Below are 23,737 nucleotides of genomic sequence, written 5' to 3' on the forward strand. Positions count from 1 at the left end.
GGCAACCTTGATAACGTTGCTCTTCCAATACTGAAATTAAACTGCCCAGCATCGGAGCGCTAAATGCAAGATGGAGATCACACAGTTCCAACTCTAAAGCACCCAATAATCATCCTGCTTTGTCAAGAGCTGAGCTGTTTCTAGGGTACAGGGCTTGTGTTTTTCAAGCAGAAGCTGTGGCCACATTAGGGGCAAGTTGGACAACCCAGAGGCAGAATTCTATGGCAACTGGCAGCCCTTCCCCATCAGTCTGAAGAGGTCTATTCTCTAAGCATAAAGCACACATGAGAGGGCTGGTTGCCTTCCAGATTTTCAAGCCTTCTCCTTACTGACCTGGCCAACAAGAATACTTGGCCGTGAACAGTCAGAACAAACACAATATTAGTTACAGAAGGGCCTTCAGAGAACTCTTCAATGTCTACATCAGGAGTTTCCAACCTGAGATATAGGGTGATGGACATCCATGAACTTGGATGGGAAGATTGCATCCATCACTACTTATACTCGCATTTACTTGAAATCATAGCTCCTTCCGTTATGAATGTAGAGGATAAGCCACAGCAGTGTTAGCTTTACCTGTGACATCTGTCCTTTTCATAGAAAATTCCTAAGTTGTAGATATTTATAGCATAACACTGTTTGTTGAAGTACTTCAAACTGTCATTTAAATGTGTCACCACTATAAAATTACTGTAATTATCAGGCTAATGCTGGCCCTCAATTGAATACATTAATGAAGTACATGTGCTACTCACCTGTTTGGGGGAGAAAGTATTTTTGCTAACAAGAATTGCAATATAATTAGTTTTCTTTGCAATTTTGTGCTCCTTGTTTTATTATTCCAAAATATTATTTTTTATTTTTTTATTTTTTATTTTTTATTTTTTATTTTTTTGGTTATTTGAGACAGGGTTTCTCTGTGTAGCCCTGGCTGTCCTGGAATTCACTCTGTAGACCAGGCTGGCCTCAAACTCAGAAATCCACCTGCTTCTGCCTCCCAAGTGCTGGGATTAAAGGCATGTGCCACCACTGCCTGGCCCAAAATACTGTTTTTAATAAGGAATCTATATCCTGTAAGAGATCAAATCAAGGAGTGACATGGACTCATCCTTTGATTCCCAGTGACATTGTCTTGCACCTATGTTCTCCACTCATCCAACATGTCTGCAGAGGGTGAACCTCCTCCATCCCCATTAAAGATTCTCATTGATTCACTGGGAGGTGTTGGGCCACAGTCAACAGAACTGAGGAAGGAGCCATTCAGTACCTAGGAGGGGAGGGACAAGGGGTCAAGAACTCTCCCCTAACTCACTCCAGTCCAGCATTCCTTTCTGGGCTAACCAGTTGTGAGAGAGTCCTTTTGTGAATAACATGTCTGGATTAGTTTGCTGAACAATTGCTTTGGCTCAGTTAGCCTCTGATTGTCCTTGCTTTTGTGAGTCAAAAAGCCTTAATCTTATTTGAATGCAATTTAATTCCCTAGAGATCTGAGTCTTTAGTCCTCCCAGTTTATAAAGTGAGGGCTTAGAGCATTTCCAGGGGAGATGACACGGTGCTCCTTTCAAGCTGGGTCAATCTACCAAGGAAATAATTAGATAAACGCAAACTCCAATCCAGAGAGGAGGAGGAAAAGAATTTCTCCACAAATTACTTTTAGGACATTTAAGTGGAATTGAATTAGGATGTCAAGGGCCAGAGAGCTCTCAGGAGGTCATATGATCTAGTCTTCTGTTGCTGGGTAAGAGCACAGATGGGAAAATCAAGCTTTCATTTAAAAGGTCAGAGAGTGAGGTGCAAACATTTTACCTAGGCACCAATTCGGGTCTTTTGAGATAGGCTAGAGGACCTTGTAGAATTCAAGGGATATTCAGTAAAAATGCAATATCACTTATTAATCATTTTTTAAAGATTTATTTATTTTTATTTTATATGTGTATGTTGATGTCCTGTTTGTCTGTGAATGCCTAAAGCCAGAAGAGCGCATCAGATCCCTGGAACTGGAATTAAAGATGGCTATAGTTGTGGTATGGGTGCTGGGAATTGAACCTGGGTCCTCTGAAATAATAGCCAGTGACTGCAACCTCTGAACCATCTCTTTGGTCTCAGTCATTAAACAGGTTTATAATTAAACACTTATTTATTAAAGCCCTACTATGTGTCAAAGACATTAGAGACATATCTGTCAATTTAAATTCCGGTGAGTAAAGGAAAGAATAAGTAATAAGATAGTTGAAGGACTTGTTAGACATCAATAAATTCATTAAAAATGGGAAACATTGGATCGGGAATGAATAATGGATTCCATGTGTTATATGCATTTAAAGATGGATGGATGGATGGATGGATGGATGGATGGATGGATAGATAGATAGATAGATAGATAGATAGATAGATTTTATAAAAGGATTTAAATCAGGAAGGGAGATTAATTGAAGAGAGGGCCAGAGGGAGGTAGAGAGAGAGTAGATGTGAACAAGATAGACTGTATGTGTCTAAGCAAATTTCAAAGGATAGGACATTGTTTAATTTAAAAAATAGCACTATGTACCAAGTCTGGTGTTTCTATAAACATGGAGGCTTTCTACATGCTAAGAGCTTAGGATGGAATCTTCCATATTTTTTATAAATGATGTATGTAATATAGAGATATAATACATAGGACATTTTTGTTATTCCCTTATATTCAGTGGGAGTGTTTGGGTATAATAGATTCAAACAGACTTTGCTTAACTTAGGCAAAATGGGATTTAGGCATGGTGGTGGTGGTGACAGAGTTCTCTTTAAAGAATCACATTCAGTCAAGAGCACCTCTGCTCCAGTCTTATCTGCCCAGGTCTAGGCAGGGTGGGAGGAATTAAAGAGAATTTCAGAAAGAAAAATGAGAAGATAATACAAAGGGTGAAAAGACCAATGCATCTGAATTAATAGGCTGAGCTAGGTCCGCAGGATGGATTTGGTTTAGGAAGAAAGCATTGGAAAAGGTTGTTACATATCTCAGTGGCCAGCCATAGCCCATTAGAATGACAGGGTTGAATGGGTGGATTCTGAATTAACATCTCCTATGCACATCTCTGAACCACACATGGTGCTTGCAAGGGTTGAATCACAAATAGGAAGTACACACTGTCTAGTGTGTCGTAAACTGTACCATACAGAGCTGTGTAAGCACATTCGATGGTGGCCATACAACACCATTACCTATATACCATCTCTCAGAATTTGTCCTTGTTACTATGCACTTCATGACTACGTTGTGCTTTCTCTAACAAATTACTAATTTGTTTGAAAAATAGGCAGACCACACCTACAAAAATAGTAAAATCTCTGTGAGAAATGTGTTAGATCCTGGGACAGTAGGTAATCTCTGAGTAGAAAATTGTTCCCTTTTCGGGTAGTTCTCTGATAGTAGGCAGAAACCAAAGCACGCACGCGCAGCGTGAGAGCCTTCTTCTAAGCAGAACAAAAGCACAGTGCACTTGACTTTGTCCTTATCACACCCCAGTGTTGCCATGGTTAGGATTTGTTCATCCACCTATATAGTCTAGCTTTGACACAAGACCTTAGTAACTACAGAGCAAAACCTGGCCCCATTCAAGCTAAAAGCCATAATCTATTAAAATGTGCGGCAGTGGAGTTTAAGAGCATGATTGCCAGTTCACAGTAATTTTCAAAACCCTTCTCATGTGAGACATAAGAATTAAGCACCTGGTCATTCTGCTTGAGTAGCTCAAGCACTTGATTTGTCCCCCCTGAGCTTCTCCCAGTATGAAGGCTGTGTCTGTTAGCCACACAGACTCATCTGTGTATTCCATTCCCAATCTCAGTACAGAGTTTCTCTTCTCGTGGAGCTTCTTCTGGGGCAGAAATCCCTTGGGCTTCAAGGAATCATGCTTGCTTTGGATGTCAACATGATGCAGGTGTGTGGAGATTTAGAGGCAGAGTCTGAATATGAGATAAAAATGGATTCAAATATGATAGGCCGGAGAGACTTACATTTTATAACCAAATGAATTAGTGATATATTTGGACATATGGGATTCACATTATGTCTAGTTTTCTTCGGTATTCTTGGTAGGAAAACTGTAGCAAGAGAAATGATTTTCTATCCCCTTATGGTCTTGCTTACGCAGGGGAGAATTACCAGTCAGCATTTGGTCCTCACATCAGTGCCCTACCCTGGCTAACTAGCTGCATGGCTACAAGTTACTCAGCAGGAACTTTGGTGGAGTGTTGGGATACTTAGAGCTGCTCAAATGTAGACTCTTACCTATTGTAGCTTTTACCATACTCATGAGACAATATTCTAACAATTGTATAAGAAGAAAAAAAAATCCCAGCAAGATGCATTACCTGTCTGTTACAGAATTGGGACCCCACAGATCCTCAACTGACTGGTTAGAGACGTCAGGGGCAAAATGGGATTCTGAGATGATACACTCTCCTGTTTGATCAAATATGGCATAGTTCAGTGGTTCTCAAGATTCTTAATGCTAGAAACCTTTAATATAGTTCCTTAGGTTTTGGTGACCCCCAATCATAAAATTATTTCCATTGCTACTTCATAACTAATTTTTGCTACTTGGTATGAATTGCAATGTCTGTGTTTTCCAATGGTTTTAAGGAACACCCGTGAAAGGATCATGCAACCCCTCCAAGGGGTGGCAAGCCACAGATTGAGAACAACTGATGTTGTTTCTGTCAAGCATTCTGACTGCTTTGTGTATTAACTCATCTAAAGCTCTCGTAACCATACTCAGATTAACAGCTTTCTCATCCTGACCTGTAGCTAGGAAGATGAAGGCACATAGTCGTTAAGCACTCATTTCATCACGAAACTAAAAGCAGCATTTGGTTGCAAGCTGTCTAACTTCAAGTTCTGTCTTTTCTCCTTCCACAGAAAACATTACTTTCAGATGTGTTTTATTGTGATGTGTTTGAAATGAAAAGATAGTTAGACTAAAATTAAAAATTTTTAATTTCATTTCTAGCTTCCCTTTCCTTTTTTCCAAATACCCCTATACATTCCTTTTTGTTCTCTTCCAATTATGCCCCCCTTTTGTTAGTTAGTTTGTTTGTTTGCTTTAGAATTGATATGAAAAATTTAATAATGTGTGCCATGGACCTCCTGAGTGCTGGGGCCAAAGGCATGTATCACTACTGCCTGGCTTTTATAACATGTATGGCCTATCTATTATTTTCACTGAGAACATATTATGCAAAATGCAACCAAACAAATGAAAGATTTTTTATTATGATAAGAAAGATAACTAGACACCATGGCTTCAGAGGTGTCTCAGGTGTGCAGAGTTTCGGTAACTCATTTGTTACAAACGTGATGTCTATGGCTGGTTCTATCTTCCAGTGATAAGAGTATTTTACAACCACACATTAGAAAGGTAGGTGGGGTGATCTTCTGTGCTCTCAAAGTCAGCTCCATTAGTTGGATATGGCAGTACTCGTTTGTAATTCCAATGCTGTAGACAGAAAGAAAAACTGCAACAAATCTAGGCCATCCTAAGTCACATAGTGAGTTTGGGGCCAGCTTGGGTTATAGATATAGGAAGAACTTGCCTTAAAATAACAAAATGAAACAAAAACCAAATGCCCACATCCTTGCAGGTATCTAGGGACTTGACTTTATTGGTATAGTGAGGAAATACAGGACAGCCACACACTCAGAACAACTGGGATTGGATGGACTGGGCTCTCTGATGGAGAAGCTGCACAGAGTGTTTATTGTATACATCTGGACAGGGAAATAGGTGTACACATTGGATTTAAGGGTTATGGCATGCAACTCAACCAATGTTGCAGGTTCATCAGCTAATACAGAAGGAGCAGCCTCTGTAGGAAAGCAGTCTTTAGGGCATAAATATCTGTTGCAGTGATAAAGCTATGGTGGACATTTTCTGCACACATTGTTAACATCCACATTTGAACCTGGAAGTAGGGCTTTGCCATTTTCTGGATCCTAGCCCATTGAAAGCTTTGCCATTTCCCTTGGGGCTGAGGCTTTGATATCTGTGACATGGCTCTGTCAATAGGACATATTCACTACAGACTTCACTTGGGGCTCCTGATTCCTATATCAAATAGTCACTTCACCTACACAGAGTGAAATATTGATTTTAAATTTATAAATTTACACAGATATACTGAGGGTGATTTCACTCTTTTTCATAACTGTGTTATATTTTTCACAAAAATGACAAATGATTTGAAGGTCATGGCAGAATAATTACATTTAGGAGACAATGATTGTAATCCCAAACCTGTGTTTTGCTGGTATCATAGAGGCCGAGGCAGAAGGATTGTGAGTTCAAAGCTATTCCAGGCTTTATCACAATACTCCAAGAAAATGGATGGGGGTACATGAGAAGCAGGAGGGAGACTATAATTGGAATATTTAGAGTCCAGGTTGCTTAAAGTGACCAGCTAAAGGCAGCACAGCTAACAGTGAACGGTAGCTTCTTTCTCTGACCTCTTAATATGCAGTAGGCTTTATTCCAAGCACTGTCATAGGGCTCAAGTCTAATGACAGCTAATAAGGTGAATATTGTTTTCCACTTTGAAGAGAAGGAAATGGAGGTTTCAAGACAACACAATTTGTGCTAAGATCAAACATCTGGTGAGAAGTAGATTTGGGACTCAAATGCCAGTCTTCACAATTCCAAGTTTACTATAAACTGGGTCCAAGTCATGTGTAGGGTCAGCAGGTTAATAGGTTAGCAGGATAGTAGGTTAATCACAAAGTGGGTCCATATGCACATTTCTTTCAAGATCACTCAGTTTCCTGCTCTCTTTGTATATTAAGATTCCATGAAACGTGGACAACATAGAGAGTATTAAGGTTGAAATTTATCCAAATAAGTGAACATTTAAGTCTCCAGTTATTAATGCACCTTTCATGGTAACAAGTATTCTTGAATATGCTAATGTCGTTGGACCACAAGATTAAATTTAATGGTACTATGATAATGTTTTCAAAACAGTGTGATGTAATGCATTGGATGAGCCAAACATAAATTAACTTCTCTAAGAATTCTCCTTCTCAGTCTCCATGTACTCAGCCCACATTTTGTTTTGTACTTTTAAATTTCACTAGACACTGACAGTACTTCAATAACAAACAATAGCCTTTAGGTAAGTCTTTCATCATGGAGAGAACATCATGGTTTTCTTTATGCCATGCCTTGATGAACTGCCATCCTTTGGTGGTGATAAAATGAAACCAAGTTAACAGTGGTCTGCTCTGTCTTCCAGGGGAAGGTGATAGCTGCTGAAGAAGTATCCAGTTCTTTATTCGGAGGCTATGACACTTGAGATTCTACTGAAAAGGAGTAGCCGATGAAGATGGGGAGTCATAAAAATGTAAGTGACGTTGTCCACTCAGTGTCCCCACGTTTTCTTCATCAGTCATCTGAGCCGAGCCTGAAGAGAATTTATAGACTTGAAACTGACATTGCAGTGTTTTGTCCCTGAGGCCTTAGTAGAAAGCAGAATCCAATCTCATACCTAAAACTGTCTGCCTGTAAATTCCTGTGGGTTGGGGGCATATGGGTATGGTTTCTGGGGGTCAGAGGATAATGCTGGGTTTTGGTCTTCCACTTGCATTTTGTTTGCAACAGGTCCCACTGCTACAGACAGTAGGCGGTACTTCAAACTCCCCATGCCACCCCCCACCCCCAGCTTCCCATGAGAGCACATGGATTACACACACATGTATTACTGTGTTTAGCTTTGGTGTGGCGTCTAAGGATACAAACCAAGGTCCACACATCTGTGTGGCAAGTGATTCACACACCAAATCATCCCCCAAGCTCCTTCCCATAAATTCTTACATTTCTTCCCAGCTGGCACGCGAGATCTGGCAATGGCAGAATGGGTCCTGGGAGCATAGACAACCCCAAGGCTGATCTTCTGCTCATTATTTCAGTTTCCTAAACACTTTTCATAATTAAAGAACTGAGTTAATTACTGATGAGGCACCTGGCCCATAGTTCACACAGGTCCTACTTGTGTTGGGTGTGTTCCTCTGGCTGAGTGTACTCCGAGGCACCATTTTGCTCTTCTTTCCAGAAAGGATCTGGACTATTGACTAGCATCTGGCAGCCCGGATACACCTAGCAGCCTAGGCTTGGGGTATGAATAATCATTGCTTTAATTAAGGCTCCTTACTCAGGCCATCTACTTTGTTTTCCCACTGGAATGTATTGCAGCAAAGGCTTCATCAGCTAGAAGAAGGAAGTAGGAATTTCATAATAAACAGTTTTCTGAAATCACACAGATATGTCATAGCTCAAAGCAGATGGTTTATTTCAACCTTTGGAATGGGTCTGCCAATGTCTAATCATTAAGGAAATGACTTTACTATCCACATGTCCCCTCAGGGTAGTCTCCAGCTGCCTCACTGTGGTTCAGAAGATCTCCATAATGTGCTTCCCTGGGTCTTCAGCTCCCCAAAACATCACCATTACCCCATTCCAAGGAAGGCCTTGGTCATGTGTAGGAATTACCTTAGTGGGATCTGCATTGATGCTGTTACAGCTAAAGTGTCATCTTTGAGGAAACTTCCTCTCTGTAAACAATGGTCTGCTATGTAACCTTGTGGTTTCTCCTCTTTAGAACTGATTTTTGTGTGAACTAGCCCCATCTATAAAGGGGTGCTCTCGAAAAGTAGGATAGCCAATGGTCAGCTCTAGAACAATGCCAGGCACCGAGTTGGTACTCAACACACTCAACAAGTGCCTGAACATTTTTATCAATACAAGCTCCCTTTCTTTGCCCCTGTCACCGTGTGTGTGTGTGTGTGTGTGTGTGTGTGTCCACCATTTTGCTTTCTGGCAACAGAATTATATCCTCAATTAATAGAGGTAAAAGACATGTAATGGAAAGGGTTAGGGGGGTTATTATTAGCTGGATTGAGTCACAACTAAATTTAGAAATTTCCATTAACCATCAGAGGCTCCCCTTTCTGGTCTTGCACTCACTGGCATGGGTATGGTCCCACCTCCCCCACACCCTCACCCTCCTCCATCCCTTTCCCAGCAGCTTTCTCTGGTTCCCATTGTTTTCCACTAATCTTGCCCTAGTAGTCTTCAGTGCAAAGGAGGTGCCAATGTGTCATATGCTGAGGACATACACCAATGTCCTCAGTGCAATCTTACCACAGTTTAGGAAATATTTAATGTCTTTGTACCTACTCACACTGCTAGCTCCGTCCTTCCCCCTCCTTTCTTTCAAACTTCCTTCTCATGAACTCAGGTTTCTGGGATTGTCAGAAATCCTTGTGTCTGGGCCTTGGTACCTACTCCTTGTGATGTCTCCCGTTCCTCCCTAGCTCCCCCTGTTCTCCAAGCCACTGGACTAACATACATTTATTTCAGCTTTGAAGTGCTTTCTTTCTGAAAACTTCCAGAGGAGGTGTGGCACCTCTGACAGCCAGCAGGGTTCCCACAATGGCCAGCTTCTTAGCTTGCTTCTCGAATCCTTTCATAGCTCTCCAACTGAGCATGGTGTTTTGTTGTCACCTGGAGGGTTGATTTTAATGTGTATATGTGTACCTCAGAAACCTGAAGAATGTTTTGGATCCCCTGGAACTGGAGTTCCTGGTGGTTGTGAGGCACCTTATGTGAGTGCTGCGGACTGAACTCTGGTCCTCAGCAAGAGCAGCAAGTGCTCTTAACTACCGAGCCACCTGGATCTCCAGCTCCAGTTATTAGTGAATTTAAATACCCATAAAAGGAATTTTAAAAAAAAGGAAAGCCTGATGTGCATGGCTTTCAAAGATATTTGGAGGCCACTTACCAGCTAATTGTCCACTGTGTTTCCTCTACCCCTCCTTCACTCTGGCTTTCTCTTGTCCCACAATCACCAAGAAGCAGAGTAATCTGTTGAGGAGTCCCCACTCACAGACCCTGCCATTTACAGAGTAAAGTTAAAAGTTGACTTTTAGAAGCCACATTGCCTGTGGTAGTACCTCTCAGCAGAGCAAAAACTCAAAAAGGAAGGAAGTCTCAGCCAGGGCTCATACTGCAAGACTTAGTGCTTTATGTTTTTGGCATGGCCCTAGAGACAAATACATAATCACGAAGGTATGTAATCTGGTCTGGAAACTCGGGCCAGATAGGATGACATGGAGAGAAAAGCACACACACGAACACATATAACCATGAGCGCTCTGATTTGTGAAAACCACATTAATGGATGGCAGCTTCCTACCTCTGAAGTGATTTATAAATTAAAATAATTGCTTCTTTGAACTGTTCTGATATTAATTGACCTATCACTAATGGAAGAACAGTCTCCAAACCATCCAAACATTACCTAAACATTCTTATTCCCTTTATTCTGGAAATTCAAAAACCCACAAAAATAGACTCTCTGTTCTGGTGCCAAGGGTCATAAAGGAAAACCCATCATTTCTGATGACTTTGCAATTCCTATTCTATTTCTTCATCAAATTAACTCTAAGAGCAATGGCCAGTACTCTGAACTTGAAGTCTTCCCACCCAGCCTTCCCTTTAGAAGTCTTCCCTTGAGCACATGGATCTAGTTCTAGTTCAGATTTCAATAATGAGAGCAGGGTGAGTCATTATTTTTTACTAATTTAGCTTTAGATCCATATCCCAAAGTCACCTCAGACTGGGGGCGCCTGCCATTTCCTTCCAAGGTAAATTGAATTTGCTGTGGTCTAGACCTGCACAAGTGGAGAAGAACTTACTGGGGGACACTGAACAGTGGTGGCCAAGACCTATCTCGAAAAGGCAAAAAACATAGTGTTGAAGATAGGGACTCAAAGCAGGGGCTCTAAACCAGGGACATCTGACCCCTGAAGGAATTAGTTGTCCAGAGACATTTGATTGTTACAGCTTGGGGAGAAAGAAACACTGCTACTGCCATCAAATGGCTGCTGAGCAATCTTGAAGAAACACATCACCTCCTAAGACACAAAGGACCACCATGCCAATAGGACCCAAGCTGAGAATCCAGCCCTGCAGTCTGGAAGTTTGGGTGTGTTTGCTTGTTTGTTTTTGATGTATTTATTTTATGTATGTGAGTATACCGTGACTCTCCTCAGATTCACCAGAAGAGGGCATCAGATCCCACTACAGCTGGTTGTGAGCCACCACGTGGTTGCTGGGAATTGAACTCAGAACCTCTGAAAGAACACTCAGCGCTCTTAACTGCTGAGCCATCTCTCCATACCAGAAGTTGTGTTTTATAGTGCCTCTTTGTGGTTGTATGGCCATGATATATTTAATTTTATTTTGTTATATGTGGATATGCACATTTGAGTGCTTAAGCATGTAGAGGCCAAGGAACGGAGTGTCACTTGCTAGCTACTTTTTTTTTTTTTTTTTTTTGGAAGGACAGCACTGGGATTTCGTACACACCCAGAATTCTTGGCATGTTTCTTGACCCTCTGAATTTCAAGTTTTATTTTTATAAAATGCATATAGTAGTAAGATATCTAATTTTATTAATGTTTAATCAAGGAAGCTGTAAAGGTTTAAATATGTGCTCTATTTTTATTTATCTCCTAGTGTGTTTCAAGTAGAAGTTTCCAAGATTTGAGGGTAAACTGTCAGCATAATGTGCTTTTAATTGACACATACTTGTCCATATTTATAGAGTTCAGCACAGCAAGTTAACACATGATATGTAATGAGTGGTCATCAAGTTGGGGTATTTAGCATTTCCATTTCTTCATTTATCATTTTATGTTCTGGGAAGCATCAAAGTCTTTTAGTTATTTTGAAGTATAGCATGAATATTGTAGGGAAAAAATTAGGCCATTTCAGCATGAGCCATAGGGAAAAATCATCCTGTTTATTGACTATTGGTATATTTCTGCATATTGATGCCTATTACATAGCCTCTTTGCAGCCACATACCCCCTGCCCTTAATTACCTGTAGTCTACTCTATTTTATGAAGTCAATTGTTTTAAACCTCCATGATAATTGATAACATGCCATATTTATCTTTCTGTGCCTGGATAGTTCAATGAAGAAAGTCTCTTCCAATTTTATCCATTTTGGCACAGATGTGGTATGCAGGTACATGTGTGTGGGTGGGGGTGGCAGGGAGATTCTCTTTATTCCTCTATCAGTAGACCCCTTGATAGACATGTCTTGATTATTGTGGATATTGCAAATGCAGATATGTCAGAGGTCTGCTGAGCACATTTTCTTTGGGTGTATGCTGATTATATGGTTGTGCTGGCCTTAGTTGTTTGAGGAACCTCTGTACATTTTACACATTGGCTATACTAACCTACATTTCCACCATCAGTACATAAGCATCCCATTTGTCCAGATAACTAACAGCATTTCTTAAGAAGTGTCACACTAACAGGAACAGGATGCCCCAGCATTTATATTTTGGTTCCAAAGCCAAAGTTAATTTTTTATTTTACTAATTTGTAGGTGGTAATGATTTTCAGTTATACCTATGAAATAGAAGCATTTGCTAAAAACTAGGTGTTTGTTTGGCTTGGCATGTTTGTTTGGAAGTAGTAGTAATTTCAAAATGCTAAAGATAATTCTGCTTCTGTGTATACTATGAAATGATCAATTATCAGTACAGACGTCTTCCAGTATCTTAGCAGACCCATGGTCAGAAATCTAATAATATTTGCTTTAACTTAACAGCAAAAGAAAAATGAAAGTTTCAATTGATGAAAACACACTTCTCCAAAACTCCCAGGGTAGAACAAAATAGACCTATCCATCAGAGGCCATGCTTTTCCACGTAAACATCAGCGATCTGACTGCTGGACAAAACTTAGTATTTACTTGGACAAAAAAATATCAATTTGGATGTATAGCATATTTTAACTGAAATTGTTCTTTTAAATAAGTCCCTTGGCATCATGTAAAATTAATCTGTCTGTGTTTCCTATACACTCTAGATAATATTGTCAGTGATTTGGCGAGGAAAAAGTCAGGCACTCTGAATATTTCTCAGTGTCACGCCACCTATGTTCTTAGATTTGGATTGAAGAACATTGTCTTTTGGTCATTCTAGAAGTATTGTTAGCACAATAAGTATGTGTTCCTAGTGACATGCATGCTGGGAACATAGTCCTGTAAATATTCTAGAGACCAATGGTCTATGCACTTTTACAGAGGCAATACTGTACATCTGGCTGAGCCATGCCTCCTTGATGAGTGTGTGTGTGTGTGTGTGTGTGTGTGTGTATATGTGTGTGTGTGTGTGTATGTGTGCATGAATGCGTGTGTGTGTATGCATACATGTGTGTATGTGTATGTATATATGTATATGTTTATGAGTGTATATGTGTGTGCATGTATGTGTGTGTGCACATATGTGTGTATCTGTGTGTATCTGTGTGTATATGTGTTTGGGGGCATTCTTTGGCCACCTGTACCTTTCCTAGCACATTACTGCCTCAGGTAAGAATGGGCAGGCAGGATCATTCTCAAAAATTCATTAAGCAGATAAAATACACTGACTGTGAGTTTGGTGTTTCTTGGGAGAATTGGTCCACAATTGTTAGTTATATTGTTGTAGTTATGACTACATTATTTTTATAGGCAGAATAGACTGGTATTCTACATTCACTGGGGAATTTCAAAAGAACTGCCACCCACAGGCTAAATAAAACCAGTTATTTCTCAGCATAGATTGTATAACCATATACAGCAAGTTGTTGCGAAAACATCTCAGGATTCCTGTTGTTTGGGGGGAAACAGAAAAAGATGAGACTCAGGAATAACCACAAAAAAAAAAAAACCAAAAAATCAACCTTATCATGACCAGTTGGCCACTCACTCCCATAGCTAGTGAGGCTTCTCTATCTACACTACATTGTTTACATATTTTCCTTTGACTCAGGATGGGGGCAGAAGAGTGTTAGGAAACAAATTCTTCAGAATACACCCCCTCCCACTCTGGGCTGCCTTCTATACAGCCAGCTCATCACAAAATCCTTAATGGTGGTGAAGAAAACACTCAAGAAACATGGTAAAATTTCAAAAGAATGGTTTTTAAAAATCCCACAGTAATTATTCATGTTCTTACTACAAAAGCAATGCATGTTTCTTGTAGAAACTACAGAGCAAAAGAGTGAAGTACAAATTATGCCTCTGTCTTCAACATCCAGAGATGAGAACTTTCCTTGCTACCTCCACACAGGAAAAGTTGCTTGCCTCCTGAGTGTGCTCACCCCACTGAGCATTCTCTTAGAATGGCCTGTTCTCATTACAGAATGGACTCAGCAAACTTCTTCTGTGATGAGACAAACTGCACATTAGACTTTGTAGGCTGTGTAATGTCTGCTATAACGAGCTTGCTCTGCTTCATTCTTTCGTGGTACTGTAACAGCCGCTATGAACAGTCAGTAAATATGGAGATCTAACTGGGTTTTCCCACCAGTGGCTTCTTTTTCTTCCTGGTACCTCTATTTTGCTGATCTCTACTGAAAGAGAACTATTGTAATAAAGTGGGTTTTCTCCGTCTCCAGGCTCCTGGAATAATGGCTCTGAGACTCAGATTATATTTACAGATAGCGTGGCCACAAGCTTTGGCTGTTCTCTGACTAGCTCATATATTATTAATCATCCCGTTACTCTATGCTAAGTTCTGCCATGTGGCTGGTTACCTCTGTTCAGCTTCTGTGCTTCTGACCTCCTGCATATTCTGGTGTCTATCCCAGAATCCTTTCTGCCTACCAGGTGACCCAGCTTCTATAGACCATAGTTTTTTTTGTTTTGGTTTTGTTTTTTGACAAGTGATGCAACCATACAGTACACAAGAGAATCTCCCCATACACTATTGCTAAAATATTGTTTCTTTTAAAGGTTTATTTATTTATATGAGTACACTATAGCTGTTTTCAGACACACCAGAAGAGGGCATCGGATTCCATTACAGATGGTTGTGAGCCACCATGTGGTTGCTGGGATTTGAACTCAGGGCCTCTAGAAGAACAGTCAGTGCTCTTAACCACTGAGCTATCCCTCCAGCCCCTAAAATATTGTTATTAAATGCCTTTACATTAGTGTGCTACTTGTGTTTATGGGTAGTCATGTATATATGTGTGTTTGTGTATATGTCCAAAGGTGAGAGATCAATCAATTATCCACTTCTATCAGTGCAGAAAGCAGGCCTCAGCACCAGGGAAGTAGAATTTGGACGATCAGAAGTTCAGTGCCATCTTCAGCCACATTCAAAGCTAGTATGTGATACATGAGACTCAAAACAATCCTCCTCCTGCCCAAATAAATAAAAAAGGAGGCTGAGAGTAGGAGGCAGGACTGGGTTTTGCCCTGCTGGTGATCCAAACCATAGCCTCATTCATGGTAGGCAAATTCTTCACCTCTGAGCTCTATTATTTTATTTTTAAGCCTTTGTTTTATTCTTGAGTCATTTCTCTTTTTAATAAATGGCATTGCTAACAAGCATGGATCAGTTTCTGATGCACTGAAGCCTGTGGTCAGAAACAGAGGTCCCATGTGGGAGGACCTAGAGAATGTCACCATAGTCAAATGGACATGTAGTAATCTGAAGCTGCTAATCCAGCTCCCAGCACCACAGTCCAGATCTTTCCTCTGGATGTCACATTTTTCCTTCCCTGATTATTGCATTTAATTCACTATCATACTGTAATACTTGAATTATATCACATAATACTTGAAACTGTCATTCAAGAGGTCCCACCAGGGAAAATGCTATATTGAAAGTGCATTCTGGCTCCCGAAGGAGTGCAGCTTTTAGCTCCTTCTCCCTGCAAATCAAAAGTGAGGTCTCTGTATGCTTAAAAAGTCAAAATAGGATGTCAGCATGTCACCTGGAGGGTGAAGCTTGAGAGTCTGACAAATGCTTCTGGGAGTTCAAATGAAAGGGGAGTTTTCACTTGGAATACATGTAAATTCAAAATAATTGGGTCTCTGACATATGAAGGAATTTATATCCATATGGACTTTGCAGTTTTTAGGAAATACTCTCTGTCAAATATGGCTTAACATAATAGATAACTCTGTGTTCATGAGCAATGCTTTCTTTCATTCCTCTACTCATTTATTCATTTATTTACCCAATAAAGAGCCATTGTGTGTTATGTTTCTAGTCAACACCATTAATAATACTTTTTAGGGGCCCCAGTAACTCTGGAGAAGTAGAGAGCACAGTCCATGCAACTATATCCACTAGGCCTAAATCCATATCATTTAAATTTATTCATCAATGGTGTCAGTATTGACCAAACCTCAGTGCCGTGCATAGAAGCCTCGAGTCAGAAAGAAACAGAAGGTCATTGTCTAGCAAAACTACAGGGGCCCACAACATCTCCAAGATTCGATGTCCAAAGACAGTAGTACTAAACATGTTCCAGGTATGATGTCTCTCTTGAAGTCAGACAGAAGAATTAGTAGCTAAAAAAAAAAAAAAAAAAAAAAATACAGGAAGAGAAGGGAGTGTGGAATTCTAGCAGGGGAACCTGTTATTCTAAGCAGGCAGGGGATGAAGTCTTAAGGTACAGCATTCAGGCTATAGTCTGAAGAATAATATGTTTATGAATGGGACATCCAGCATAGAAGAGGAGTGTTCAGGAGAAAAGAATGTAACCCAAGTCACAAAGGAACACAAGGGTCAAGTAAGACACCGTGGTACAGAAGTGGAAGGAAACCTGGAGGCATAGGGATGCAAAGACAGTGGGGCTCAGGCTTTCCAGGGCACTGCTGATTTGTCTCTCAGCCTAAAACAAAGGCTGACATTCGATGTCCTATATAGGAGAGCCATGGCTTTCTAACAAGGTTCCACAATTTGTACTGTGAAAGCAGCTTCTGAATAGACTACAATATAAGGGGCTGATAGTATGGGGGGCTGTGTGCACAGTGCAAGTGACAGGCATTAATGACTTGCTATCGGGCATGTCCCCATGCTGAAGAGCTGACCAGATCAAAGTGGTCTTCAAGTGCAATGGCCTAACCTAATCTCACATTGCTATTTTGCAGTCAGCACCTCTGAGCTATTTCTACCTTTGAATGCTCTCAGACAATACTAATTGCCATCTATTGTGAGGGGCTCCATGAAAGGCAAAATTATTTGATGTTAACATCAAAGGCTATTGCAATCAAATCTCAGACTTGCCTATTAAGACATCATGTAGCCAATAAAATAGTCATTGCCCTTTTATATACCCAAAGCCCACTTGACAACCTCAAATTTAATTCCTCTTTGCCTTCTGTCACATGCAGTGCCTCTCCTAATGGGATAATAACAATGATCTACCCCTAATGATCTACCCTGGACAATGCCTGCTAGGTCACAGTTATTTTAGCTACTTTTTATTATTGCTATTACGCATACTTCTATTATGTTGAGGTCACAGAATGAGAATTAATTACATCCTTGTTCCTCAATATTGGGTTCCACAATTGGAGAAGATAGATACTCGATCCAAAGCAATAGAGATAAAAATTTCTACTTCTCTTATCAAAATGGCTGAATTTATTAACATAGCTTAGCTTTGGTGCCAAATCCAGTGATGGATACACATAGCACAGCAAGCCTGGGTATCTACAGATGTCAGTTTCTCCAATGCCTTTGTCAGAGACAGTGAAGCTTTGAGTGGGGCCTGGGCACTGGCTATGAGTTTGGTGTGTTCTTCTATGGAAGAATTTAGTAGAATATTCTTACTCCTCGTGGAAGTTATGGAGCAGCCACATGGAGAACACAAACCCAAAAGCTAGGTATGTGAGAAGACTTGGCTGGACAAGTCTCTCTGTATTGCTGTGACTCAGATTTCCCAGTTATAAAATGGGGATGATAATGGCATTACCTAATAGGTTAGATATGAGGATTGGGTAAATGGTAACATTTGTGGCTGATGCATAGACATGAATATATTTCTGTGTTTGCCATTATCGTTACTCGGAGAATCCTGTCACCCCAGTAGAATGTTCTAGTAAAGAGGGGAGCAAGCACAAGGGATGGGCACAGCTGCTCTCTGGTGCTTATGCTTCCCAGGATAGAGTTTGCACCAAATGTCAAGCAGGGAGGAAGGAACCTTTGTCCCACCTGTTATGTCATCTACTGCCATCGGCCTCAGCTCCGTCCCTCCCCTCAGTCTCTATCACCTGGCCGGAAGGAATGGGTCATCCTCTCACAGACCCTTTCCTGACAGGAGCCTACTCGCTACTTTACATCCAGTTGGCATTCAATGGATGCTTGCTGAGTTTGAAGAACAGTACTCTTGTAAGAGATATCATTCCCAGCTGAATAAGTGAGTGGCAGGAACTGGTGTGTGACAGCAGTCTCCAAACCCTGAAAGTGGGAGGTCATGTAGATCTGTTTTTCTGAACTTCCAGCCCTTGGGATCTGGTTTTCAAGGTCCCCTGAAGCTACAGGAAAGCAGCAAAATCTAACACTAACTCCCCAGTCAACAGGCAACACCTTATGCACACATTTCTTCTTCCTTTTTTTTTGAATCAGAATTCCTGGGTTTCTCTATCCAAAGCAGACAAAGTATAGAGAATGAATGGATGATAAGATGGATATGCTGATGTCCTTGCTCTCTCATTCATATTCCCATACATTAGGTTTAAGTAAATGTATTAGGTAGTGAGTGAGATCTGGGATAGCATCTAGGCAGCCTATAAGGAGGCAGGAAACAATGATGGCTGAATAGGTACAGAGAAAACACTCACAAAGTACCTGAGTAAAGCATCACACTGAACTTTAATTTATATAATATGAGAAATTTGTTTAGTTCCATATGCTGCCCACTTTTTTTTTATTATTAATTATCCACTCTCTCCAACTGAAGTATCCACTGGGGTGTGTGTGTATATGTGTGTGTGAGTGTCTACAGTCTTATAGTCTGTGGAAGCACTAGGCTAATTCTGACCCATAGTTCTTATGAATAAAGTTTTATTAGAACATTGCCAGCCCCTTTGCTCATGTGTTATCTGCAGCAGCTTTGTATGCTGGGGCTGAGTAGTCAGACACCACGGGGCCCTCAAAACCTAATACCACCTGGCCTGGGATGAATGTGTTTGCTGACGTATGCCCAAACATGGGCTGACACACATGTAGCACTTTACAAGCATAATAAATGCATGGAGACACAAGGGTAAAGAGTGGAGGACATAATGTAGGAAAGGGATGAGACTGTACTTGGAGTGTCTTGCCTAAATCCTGTTGATTTTTCTTAATATTGTTTTTAGAGCCAGGGATCCGGCTCAGTGGGTAATGTGCTTGCTGGCCAATGAGGACCTGAATTCAAATTCCCACCACCCATGTGAAAGCTAGATGTGAAGGTGTTTATGACCCCAGTACTGGTGAATCAGAGACAAGAGGATCCCAGGGGCTTCTAACCTAGCCAAACAGGGGAGCATCAGGTTCAGTGTGAGACTGTTTCTGGAAAAAAATGTGGAGAGTGATAGAAAAAGACACCAGATGCTGAACTCTGGCCTCCAAATGCCTGAGCAAACATACACCTCACATGTGCACACATGTGCATAACACAGATAAACACACATACACACATGTGCACACACACATGCATGCACACACACATTATATTTTAAAGGTAAAACCAAACTAAAAAAAACGAATATTAGTTCCATCTCTGTACATCATCGAGAATATACTTTTGAAGTTTTTCAGGCAAAAAAAGCTACAATTCTAGATTACTGAGTGATGAGCTCATGTTTTCATTTTTAGTTCAAAGCAAAGCTCACTCATTACCAATCATCCCCCTAATTGTAAATTAACAATGGAGAGAGGTGGCCTGTGGGAATTAACTTGAGAAACTATTTCACAGACGACAACATGGGTTGCTCAAACATGAATGGAACAGCAGCAACTGCAGTAATGTAAATAATATTTACCAAACTGGTCGTTCATCAAAATTAAATTGTATAGGGCCCCATGAGACGTGGTTATCAAAGTCTCTACGCCAGACACAACATAAATCTGATAACTTGTACAGTTTCCAGGCCAGCCCCGTCCCTGGCAGAGCTCTTCTGATGTTAACTTTCAAAATGAGATTTCTTTGTTTAAAACTCAGTCTATTAGCCACACAAAGAGCAAGCAAGCCTGTATGCTTTTAGAAGATCAAAAGAAAACAGGAGAGATGTTTTATTTGTTTTACATGAAGGTAAAATATCTCACTCCCTAGGCCCACTGCCTCCATGCTGTTGTGTAGGCCATTAGATCATTGGATTGTCTCTACCTGCCATCTGCTCACTTGTTCAAGGTCCCCTCCTAACTAGTTGCACAGGCCAGAGGAGAGGAGCAATCTAATCTCCCCAAAAGCTTGCATTTTTCAAAGACATCTTGCATACTTCACTATACAAACAACAGTTCTAAGAGGTCTGGGACATTAATTTTTCACAGGCAAGATATTCATCTTTAATGCACATGGCCATAGGTTAAAAAGTAGTGTTCAGCTTGTGTACATTGGCCAGAGCAATGTTATTCAAGACTTCCTCCTAGTTCCTGGTTGCAAAGGACTTTCCCCCCACTGTGTTCTATATTTCTCTTTGCATTTCAAAGCTCTGGAATCAAGTGCAATTAAGGTTTTTCATTTGAGTTAGAGGATATGTTTGTGATTTATATACATTTGTGTCCTTAATAAATAGTGGTGCCAATTTTCTAAAACAGCCCAGAACAGTGGTTCTTCTCCTCGTCCTTCTCTTTTTCTTCCTCATCTTCCTCTTCTTCTTCCTTGTCTTCCTCCTCCTCCTTCCCATCCTCCACCTTCTTCTTTTGCCAGAAATTTATTTAAAAGAAGTAGAAGATAAAAGGAGAGGAGAGAGTGTGTGTGAGCAAAGAATAAGTTGGGTGGGGGGTAAAAGAAATTAAGGGAAAAGGGAAAGAGGAAAGCCTGGCTGTATTTGTGTGAATGAGCTCCTTAAATATGGCTGCCTCATCCTTCCGATTAACAATTAGTCTTGACTAATTAACATGGCTAAGTTAAGTAGACTTGAGTTATGATAATGAAACTGGCCTTTTGGATTTAGAAGAGGAAACAGAAATGGTTCTGAAGCCTAGGATTATTGTATAGCTCTGTGTAAAGGTGCACTTGGTAATAAGGCTTTCCTGAGCACAGAGGTGAAATGTCTGGGACTGAAGAGGATGAGATGACAGCCCCAATAAGATCATGCTGATGTTTATAAGCACACAAGCAACAAAAAGACCATGAGAGCCAGAATAGCAAAAGACACCAAATGTTCTGCTCCAGAAATGGAGCAGGGATGCTATTTGTGAGTCCACTTCATTAAAGACATACTTCCTCATGCCTACAACATATCTGTGTACATGATTGCAAATGTAGGATACTGTTTAAGCCCCTTTTCTCCATATCTACAGCTACAGGAAGTCCAGCAGCCATACACTGTGCTTTTATTAGGCTGAGTATATCCAGATGATTTTAATAAAGTTTTAAAAGGACATTAGTTTCCTGCCTTTTCAATGAAAACCACTTGCAAGAAGAATTTAAAGCAGTAGATCTCTGTCTTGTCAAAACATGCCCTCTTTATGCAAATTTACACCTCTTTATAATAGCCAAGGACTCACAAATATGACCATTGGCTCCATGTGATATGGGAAAATACTTCACCATTCTAACAGTATAAGGGGGAAGAGGATGGGCCTGGGGAGATGGTTCAGTGGGTTGGAACACGGATGGGCAAGCAGGAGGATCTGAGTTAGGATCCCCAGGACTCACCTAGAAAGGCCAAGCATGGCCATCTGTGCCTGCTTGCAGAGAGTGGGACGGAGACAATATTTCTGGAGCTCACTGGCTGCCAGACTAGCCAAAAACTTGAGCTCCCGATTCCTAGACAGACCCTCTGTTAAGAAAACAAAGCAGAGAGTAATAGAGGAAGACATTCAATGTTGTCTCTCTGGCCTCTGTGTGCACACAAGCACACATGCATATGAATATAACACACACATACACACACACAGACACACACATCAAAGGGAAAGAAAGAAAGAGTGAGGAAATGCTGAGTATACTGGATGCCATGGTATTTTGCCCACCTCTTTGGGGACTACGGTTCCCGAGAGCCCTGATGCTGAAAGTTCAGGCTCCAGGTTAGAAAAGTCACTCTGTGGGGCTTATCCTCAGCCAGATGGCCTTGTCCTAGGACAAGGAGGTTGACCAGCATATGTATGTGAGTCAGGGTGGGGAGAAAAGGTACACAAGAACTGGTTCCCTAATGCCAGCTCCAAAGCTCCCATTGTAAAGAGCTGTGGTCCTTCCTGTGGCTGTATCATAGATTAATATCACTTTCTGCCTGTTTCTACTTCTTGTAACCACCTCAAGAGAATACTGAACCAGCTCCCATGCACATCTCTACCTCAGAGCCAATTTCCCAAGAAATCCAATCTAAGATGTCAAGCGTATTCCTTCTTACTCCATATCACAATGGTCTTACTTTTGACTTTTTTTTTTTTTCATTATGGGTATGCACAAGCCATACAAAAGCCAAGAAAAGAACTTATTAGATTTATTGGCATGTTGGCATTTTAATTTTTATCTATTTCCTAAAATACATTTCTTTTAATGCAATTTCACCATAGATATTGCAGTTTATCTTGCAAAGATCTGGAGGTCAAGTTGTTGCCATGAATGCATGAGGACTGGAGACTGGATTCCAATCATCCAAGTAAATGCTTGGTAGGCATGGCAGCCCTAGGCTCTCAGAAGTCAGAGATGGGGGTTTTCTGAAACAAGCTCACTAGCTAGAATAGTTAAATTGGTGATGTCTAGGTTCAAGTGAGAGACTGCATTAATACAAAAGGTAGAAATTGACCAAGGAAGACACCTTCTGAGCTTTCATGCATTTGCATGTGTGCATACACTTAGCCATATGTGAACCTGCACACACACATGCACACACACACACACACACACACACACACACACACACATACATATGCATCCACGTATAAACTCATGCAAAAAAGCTCCACTAATCATAGTAATATGATATCATAAAACTTTCTATGGTTTCATTTTTTAAAAACCTAATGTGTGTCTAATATTCTTCAACTGTCTTACAGGTATAATTTTTTAATACCACACATTAATTTTAGAATTATCATTTCAACTTTAGAAATCGTCTTGGGGTCACTGTTACTTCTCACCAAGATTCTTACCAGGATCATGCAATAGGATTTTACTGGGATTCCTGTTATCAACAATGCTGAGAGATTGGGATCTCGCTGAACTTCTTGCTTCCTCTCTTCTTGGGTCCTTAAGATCTCTTTCCACAGCTGGGTTGTCAGATGAGTCCCCTGGGGTCTTCTCTATAGCTAACAATCCCTACCACGGTCCCGTCATGCATTCAGCATAAGGCCCCAGCTTTGATCCTCAGCACTGCGCACACTGGGTATGGTGTAGTTGCACATGCTTATAAACCTAGCACTTGGCAGGTGTTGCCATGAGAATCAGAAGCACAATGGCATCCTTATTCATAGAAAGTCTGAAGCCAGCCTAGAGGACATGAGACCCTGTCTCAATGGAAAACAAAATACATGTAAAAAATTACCACCGTAAAAATGTTCAGAGTCTCTAGACAGAGGATTACTACTCCTCAAGACTTAGATTATAGAACACTGACTTGCTTCTTTCTTTAAAAAAATAAAATAAAATTCTCCAGATCCATCCACTTCCCCAAGAATTTAATAAATTCATTATTTTTAATAGCTGAGTAGTACTCCATTGTGTAGATGTACCACATTTTCTGTATCCA

General features: G+C 40.6%; 1 long non-coding RNA gene across 1 annotated transcript in view; it reads left to right on the top strand.

The window, feature by feature from the left end:
- Window positions 1-23,737, top strand: part of LOC116099289 — a 302,399-nt gene that overhangs the window by 158,734 nt on the left and 119,928 nt on the right. Inside the window, exon 2 of the long non-coding RNA XR_004122191.1 lies at window positions 7,264-7,371. This is a non-coding gene — a long non-coding RNA (uncharacterized LOC116099289). The remainder of the gene's footprint in view (window positions 1-7,263; window positions 7,372-23,737) is intronic.

The sequence above is a fragment of the Mastomys coucha genome, unplaced genomic scaffold, assembly GCF_008632895.1.
Source record: "Mastomys coucha isolate ucsf_1 unplaced genomic scaffold, UCSF_Mcou_1 pScaffold20, whole genome shotgun sequence".
Taxonomy (NCBI): Eukaryota; Metazoa; Chordata; class Mammalia; order Rodentia; family Muridae; genus Mastomys; species Mastomys coucha.